At 39.5% G+C, this 8,522-nt stretch overlaps 1 pseudogene; it reads left to right on the forward strand.

Moving 5' to 3' along the window:
- The first annotated feature begins 273 nt into the window (after positions 1-273).
- LOC150078740 (histone H3.3 type 1-like) lies at positions 274-685 on the forward strand (annotated as a pseudogene).
- The last annotated feature ends 7,837 nt before the right edge of the window (positions 686-8,522 follow it).

Below are 8,522 nucleotides of genomic sequence, written 5' to 3' on the forward strand. Positions count from 1 at the left end.
TCCACTGAGAGTAATGTTTAACAAATATACACGTATTGCGAAAACTCTCGTTCAAACGTGTAGGGTGCCACGTGGAAAACATTGGTTCTAGAGTACTTACTGGAATGTTGATTGGTTAATGGACTGCAGGACTATTAGCCAATCACCATTCATGGCGTTCAGTCTTCCCACCAGGCTTTGGAAGAGTTCATTTGTTTATTGCGTATAAATAGATCTGAATTTGCTACCTTCAGTTCACTTGGTTTTCAGAAGTTCCAGGACTGTTCCATCGTTATGGCTCGTACTAAGCAAACCGCACGTATATCCACAGGAGGAAAGGCCCCAAGGAAGCAGATAGCGACTGAAGCTGCTCGCAAGAGTGCCCCTACTACAGCTGGAGTTAAGAAACCCCCATCGTTACCTACCAGCGACCGTTGCTCTTGGAGAAATTCGTCGTTACCAGAAATCAACGGATCTTCTAATCAGAAAGGTTGAATTTCAGCGCCTCGTTCGTGAGGTAGCCCAGCAATACAAAACTGATCTTCGCTTCCAGTGTGCTGCCATCGATGCCCTACAAGAAGCCAGCGAAGCTTACTTAGTGGGGTTGTTCGAAGACACCAACTTGTGTGCAATCCATGGCAAGAGGGTAACCATCACGCCTAAAGATATTCATCTGGCTAGACGGATTCGAGGAGAACGTGCTTAAACGAAAAATAAAACGGCCCTTTTCAGGGCCACCATATACTGATAGAGGGATTGCCTGAACGTACGATTCTAAATAAAATTTCTGCTTTTATTTTCTATTCTGTTCTTTACTTCTTTCTCTATTTGAATATACCATTGCTATTTCTAAATATTTTATAATCTATTTCAATTAGAGTATAAATTTAAGTTACAATTTATAAAAAAATTAAAACTATTTGAATATTTTAAAAGATTTTTCAACGCAAATTTTTAGAGGTTTTTTTTAACCAGTGAATAATAAAAATGGAAATTATGGATTTGGACGAAAGAAAGCTTCCCTAGAAATCATAAGTGTATTTTATAAGTTTTACTTGTGAGAAAATGATGTCAGCAGTATTACCAATAAATAATAATAGAAATTATGCAAGAAAAATCTTTCATGCATCACTTGCTTATACAGCATCAGCCAAAAAAAAATATTTCACCTATACAATAGCTCCAATAATTTGTATAGTTCTTCTTTGAATTTATTCAAAATATCTATTCCCACAACAATAGATGGAAGTTGAGCAATCGCCCACCATTTCGACGAATGCACTTCTGTTCTGTAACCATCCTTCTTCAGTTTGATATGAGTTATATCCGTATACAGTGTTTAAAGTGTTTTTTTATCCACAATTTTTCATTATATCACGAGCAGTAATGTCCAGTTCATGGATGGTCAGGGAGGAAATCTCCTGGTGAATGTGGCAAGTGTTATTTCCGTGGGGAGGCACCCAAATTTCAGTTTATACGGAGCAGAGAATTTCCACTATAACGAGAGACTTGTATGTGTTTCTGGAAACATCAGTAAATGGACTATCATGCATCGCTGGTATGCTCCTGTATTCCAAGGATTACGAATTTTTCAAACGCAATCAGATATGTTTGCGAAATAACAGATTTGTTTGCGAAAATCGATGGCCTGTAGAAATGTAAATTCCTTTCGAATAATTTAAAAAAGTGAATACATCTTGGAAGACACAGCAGAAATACAAAAGTACAATATTCTGTTAATAATAATAACTCTGTGAAACAGATCCCAACTAAACTCTAAAGCACTCATATCAGCTGAATGTGCTGGCCAGAAAAGAACCATTCTGACACTCTTGTGTTCAATTGTCATTCATAAATTATCCGTCACCTTTAGACATTGCAGGGTGCAGTAGAGCTGATACAAAATTTAGGTATCGACGGACTTTTGATGGAATGCCATCAAAGCATTCTCCATACAACGACACTACCTACAGATGCATGTGTTGTTTTAAGAAGGCAAGCATGTTCCATTGTTTCGTTAGGTTCTCGCCACATTTTCTGACTACCATTAGAGCAAAACAAAGTGTATCGTGATTTTCTTCCACGTTCTTGGAACCACTGCAAGCGGATTTTTCTGTTTTTCTCTTAAACGAGTGGATTTCGAATAGGCAGGCTACCACCAATATGCAATTTTTGTGTTTAGACCAGAAAGTAAGTCAGTCAAATGGAAAATTACACGAAGGTGATCAAAATGTAGAAAAGTTACATTCAAAACTATTTTTAATACCCCGAATAAACGAACTGAAGGTGGATTCTTCTCTGCCTATTTATTAGAAAGCGCCTTTTAAATGAATCGAAATCTGGTGCTAGTTGATTGGTTTTTTCATTCCTAAGTAACTGGGGTTACAGAGAATTAGAAACAGAGACTAATGTCGTGATGTCCAAGCTAACCTCATGGAAATTTAAGCCAACCACTGAATCATTTCTGTTTTGGTTTCTCGTTTTCCAATTTCAATGAATTATCAAATTTGAAAGCAAGTTATTGACATGAAAGGTAACGAAAATTAAAAACCTTGAACCCATTTATTATTTAGATGAAACACATTTGGATGACGTTCATGAAAAGGTTGTTTGGGTGACTTCTAATTAGAAGTAAAGCGGTTAACAACTTTGGCCATTGATTTCTCTTTATTGATACACATCATTATTGTGCTTTGGAAATTCTGTTTGTGTTTTAATACGGTTTGTAAGTGATCAATGCTCGGGTAGAGGATTAATTCATTAAAGAAAATTAAGTAATTTGAATTAATCATTATGGACTCCTACTAAGAAACCCATTCTGGAAAATTATTTGGCAATAATATTCCAGAAAGTTAAAATAATGGTTGAACTTCACTTTTCGTCATCGAATAGCATCACACTGCTTATGATATAAAGAAATGTCTTCAATATACTGAAGGAAATGCTCTTGGTTGGGTAAATTATAAACTCTAATAACACGATGATAAATTCGTAGAAATAGAGATTTAAATGAAAGTGTCTTTAGAGAAGAAAATGACTTCATACAAATCGCGTATTCAGAGTAGATGAATTGGTGAAATGGCCGAAAGAGCAGAAAGGATAAACACGCGGAAAAAAGGGAATGAAATTAAAAATTATTATTACCCCGTTGCTTAATTCTGTCGTGAAGTCCCTTTAATAATACGATCGGAAGAAAATTCAGTTGCAGTATAAGTTTCATGGTTTGATTGCAACAAGAATGGCCCCGGGTGCCAAGCGTTTCCGTGGCCAAGCGATTCTCGTGCGATAGAAAAGCGTTTTTCTTAAGCGACTAGGTTCTATTTTGTTTTCTCCCTTGATTATTAAACTTTTTCTTTAAGTAGCCCTTTTTCTTAAAAGCACTAAGAAGAGAGCCCAGAAGAAGGAAAGAACCTTTTTCTTTAATTAAATTAGTCTTACTAATTGTACTAACAGGTTTAGAAGGGAACCTGAATGCCATGAAGAATTACCAAATTTCTTGGTGATTCATTCCTTATCCTCCCAACCTGTAGGCAAATTGTCACCATTTTTGATTCAGAAATATTTGGAATCAATTACTGGATCACCAAAAATGGTGAAAAGACTACAATCCAGAGATCTCCTCATTGAAACTGCCACCGCTAAACATTCCGAGCGGCTCTTAAACACAACATCATTTTGTGGGCTCACAGTATCAATTACTCCACACAGAACCTTAAATTCATCAAAGGGTGTAATCAGTGTAAAAAAAAGTAAAGTGCAGCCATTATCAACCCACTGCAGGGTGGAAGCCTCCTCAACAATTCATGCTGAGGGAAATGGACCATTATCTGCCACGCTGGTCCAGTGCGGGTTGGCAGATCGACCGTATTCAGCAGTCAGGGGCTTGAACCCCGGTCTACTCAAAGAGCGTGTGCTACTGCACTCCCGCTCCTGCCCACTCGGCTACGGAGGCCGTCGTAATCAGTGAGTGGGACCTAATTACAGTCTCCGAAGAAGAGCTACTTCAAGAACTAAGTAGTCAAAAAGTTACAAATGTGAAACGGATTATGACTAAAAAAGATGGAAATCTCACTCCAACGAGATCCATCATTTTAACATTCAACACGCCAGACTTACCATCCTCAATTAAAGCTGGCTATTTGAAATTGTCGTATAAGACCATTTATCCCAAATCCCGTTCGCTGCTTCAAATGCCAGAAATACGGGCATTCGCAGCAGGCATGTAGAGGTGAGGCCATATGTCCCATCTGCGGTTCTAAAGATCACACTCAAGCGGATTGCTCTGTCAAAACCCCTGTTTGTCCAAATTGCAAAGAAAGCCACCCAGCATTTTCCAAAACATGTGAGCTATGGATTACAGGAAAGAAAATTCAAAAGTACAAAATAGAAAATAAAGTCACGTTTCCTGAGGCACGTAGACAAGTTATGTCGACCCTGCCTAGTAGTCGTTCCTATGCAGCTCGCACTCGGAACTTCGTTTCTACCGCAGCTCAAACAGATGTATCAGTTCCACCTAACACCTCTCTAGCGATCTGGCTCAAATCTACGCTTTCAACCTCAAAGAAAGATAATCCTCCAAAAAGAACTAGCGAAGCCACAAACACTCCAATCAGCATTCCTATTCATACCACATTAGTCCCAGTTGGAAAAGAACAATTAAAATCTGAATCAGTCTCTAAAAAAACGGAATCTCCCTCCAAAAGCATGGATGTAGATGAGCTGCTAGACAATGAAGAACCTATTCTAGAACTCCATGCAGAGGACACCATGGATACTGGACGCCCCACATTCTCAAAAAAGGACCGGAAAAAATGTCCCACGTACAGAAAACAGTCAGATGAATCACCCTCAGGTAAACCTAAATAATGAATAAGATCATACAATGGAATTGCAGAGGACTAAGCACTCATTCTGATGACGTAAGAGATTTAATAGCTCAATTTAATCCCATAGGTGTATGCTTACAGGAAACATTCTTGTCGCCCCAAGTTTTGCCAAAATTTTCAAGTTATACCATTTACAGACGAGATAGGAACTCGGTATCACCTGCACGTGGAGGAGTTGCTATTCTTGTTAACGCTAACATACCATCCAAGCAGATCCAATTGAGAACTACCCTAGAAGCTGTGGCAGCTCGCCTTGCAGTTGGTACGTCATTTACCATTGTTTCCATTTATATTCCGCCATCTGCCCCACTTCTGCTTTCAGAACTTGACAACCTCATTGCACAACTCCCAACTCCAATTTGTCTTTTTGGTGACTTTAATGGACACCATCCATTGTGGGGATCGGCCACAATGGATATAAGAGGCAAATTGATGGAGGAATTCATGCATAATAATGATCTTAATTTATTAAATTCTGGATCTCCTACCTACATCTACTTAGCAACCGGATCTGCTTCCGCAATAGACTTGTCAATTTGTTCACCATCCATATTTCCAATCATGACATGGTCGGTATTAACCGATCCCTTCAACAGTGATCACTTTCCAATTATTTGCTCGCTACAAACAGGGGTAACTTCAAATCCTGACCAACGATCCACTTGGCAGTTTAAAAAGGCAAACTGTGGTGGCTATTCTGCCCAGATACGCTTAGACAGATTTTATGTTCAAAGGCAACATATTGATGATGTCAACACTTACATAACCAATCAGATTCTGACTGCAGCTAAGGCCTCCATTCCAAAATCCACACCATATCGAAAACACAGAAATAACTGGTGGAATACAGATTGTTTAATTGCCAAACAGGATAAAAACCGCGCCTGGAATCATTTCCGCAAGTATCCCACCACTACTAACCTAATTGCTTTTAAAAGACTAAAAGCAAAAGCTAGACAAGTTAGGCGGAAAGCGAAACGGGATTCATGGATTGCTTTTGCCTCCACTATTATCAAAGACACGGACACACAAGTGATCTGGAAAAGAATACAGGCACTAAATGGCAAATTTGCTCGGCGGCCCTCTCCGATACTTCATTGGAAAGGGAAAGACATTTCTACTCCCGAAGAAGTTGCAAATGCATTAGCAGAATCATTTGCAAAAATATCAGCTTCTGCCACCTATGGCTCCACCTTCCAGAAAATCAAAGCAGGTGCAGAACGGTATAAAATTAACTTCTCCACGCGCCGTTCATTCCCGTACAACCAACCGTTTACGTTAACAGAACTTCAAGAATCATTAAACAGATCTTCCAATAGTGCTGCAGGTCCAGATGGAGTTCATTACATTATGTTAAAGCATTTACTTGATGAAGACTTGAGAACCCTATTAATTTTTTACAATCGGATCTACTCTGAAAATGCCTATCCATCTTCATGGCGCCATTCGTTCATTATCGCCTTACCAAAACCAGGAAAAAATCCTTCCTGTGTTGAAAACTACAGGCCAATATCTCTTACAAGCTGCATGGGAAAAATTTTCGAAAGAATGGTTCATACTAGGCTCACTTACATCCTGGAGTCAGAGAATCTCCTTCCAGATCACCAATATGGCTTTCGAAAAAATAGATCAACCCTAGATGTGCTCATTAAAGCAGAGTCTCGTATCCGAAATGCCTTTGTCATGAAACAACATCTAGTCATGGTAAATTTAGATCTTGAAAAGGCATTTGACACTACATGGCGGCATGGTATTATTATGGACCTTTACCATCTGGGGCTTAGGGGTCATTTGCCAGAAATAATTCATAATTTCCTGCAATTGCGCTCTTTTCAAGTCCGATACAAAAACGTCCTCTCTACATCTCACATTCAGGAAGAGGGAGTCCCGCAGGGATCAATACTCAGTCCAACACTGTTTTCAATCCGAGTTAGCAGCATGACCCGAGATATCCCAAAAACTGTTCAAACTTATATGTATGCAGATGATCTTACCATTTCCTGTCAATCCCAAAGTATGAATACCATTGAACGGCAGCTACAACTTGCCATAACCAAAATAGAATCCTGGACTTCACGGAACGGTTACAGACTATCAGAAAATAAATGCACTGTCACTCACTTTTGCAAGAAGCGAGCTCTCCATCCTGAACCTGAATTATAAATAAACAATACTCCAATCTCTCTCGTTAATACCGTTAAATTTCTTGGATTAATATTAGACCGCAAACTAAATTTCCAAGCTCACATCACTTATTTGAGAACTTCTTGCTTAAAGCATTTGAATATACTTCGTTCGGTCTCATCTATGTCATGGGGAGCTGATCGGTGTACTTTGCTGCATCTTTATAGAAGTTTAATCCGTTCACGGTTAGATTATGGTTGTCCAGTGTATGACTCTGCCAGGAGCACTACTTTAAAACGGCTAAATATGATCCATCATAGTGCTCTGAGGACTGCGCTGGGAGCTTCCAGGACTTCTCCGATCCAAAGTCTATATATTGAAGCTCATGATCCCCCATTACACCTGCGTAGAAAAACACTACTGCTTCACTACGCTGCTAAGATCCAGAGTCTACCATCGCACCCAAGTTGGGAATATCTCTATAATACTCGTTGGGAAGCCTTCTTTGAGAGTAAGCCTAAAGAAAATAGACCCGCCTCCCTCAGGATCAAAGAGCTTGTTCAGACTTGGAACGTCGATTTAAATGAAATCTTCCAAGACACAACTACACCTGTTGCTCCTTGGACATATGTGTCTGTCTCTCACGATACATACTTCCTCCAGTGGGGGAAAAATATACCTTCCTGCAACATCAGACAGTTACATTCAACTCATGCTACGGACAACCATGCCTGTAAAATTTATACCGATGGTTCAAAAACTGAGAGTATGGTAGGTGCTGCGGCAGTTTTTCCTTTATGTACAATTTCAGCCACAGTACCGCTTGCTTACAGTGTCTTCACAGCTGAATTATATGCCATTAAGTTGGCGCTTAGTAAGGTAATTGAGCTTTCCATCTCATCTGCCATAATTTACACAGATTCTCTTAGTGCTGTCTCTGCCATAAGTAAGAATTCCTCCATTCCTCACCCTATATTGAAACAGATTCATTCCCAGCTATTTGCTTGCAGTGTGTCCAATCGGTCAATTAGTTTTTGCTGGATCCCTGGCCATTCAGGCATTCCGGGAAATGAAAGTGCCGACTTTGCCGCTAAACATCCTCAACCCGCTCTCTCACAACATCCTCAGGTTCCTTTCTCTGATTTTAAGTCTGTCATACGCAAAGCCTGCTACAATAAATGGTCACAGACCTGGAAAAGTGACCCTAACAATAAACTTTACCAGATAAAAGAAGATCCAAAGCTGTGGTTGTCTGGCTTCCGAAGAAACAGACGAGAGGAAGTGGTACTGGCAAGACTCAGAATTGGTCACAGTCACCATACTCATCTCTTTCTATTATTGGGTGAAAACCCACCCCAGTGCCCATCCTGTCAGACGCAACTTACAGTCCGTCATTTCCTGGTTGATTGTCCCTTACATTCAACAACCCGATCAAACACTTTTCAGTCACTGTCTACATTGAATATACAAAGATAAATCAAGTGTATCACTTGATTTATCTCGCATCTTAGGAAATGAAGCAAATATTGAAGA

Source organism: Mastigoproctus giganteus, chromosome 10, assembly GCF_048544385.1.
Source record: "Mastigoproctus giganteus isolate SK-2022 chromosome 10, ASM4854438v1, whole genome shotgun sequence".
Taxonomy (NCBI): Eukaryota; Metazoa; Arthropoda; class Arachnida; order Uropygi; family Thelyphonidae; genus Mastigoproctus; species Mastigoproctus giganteus.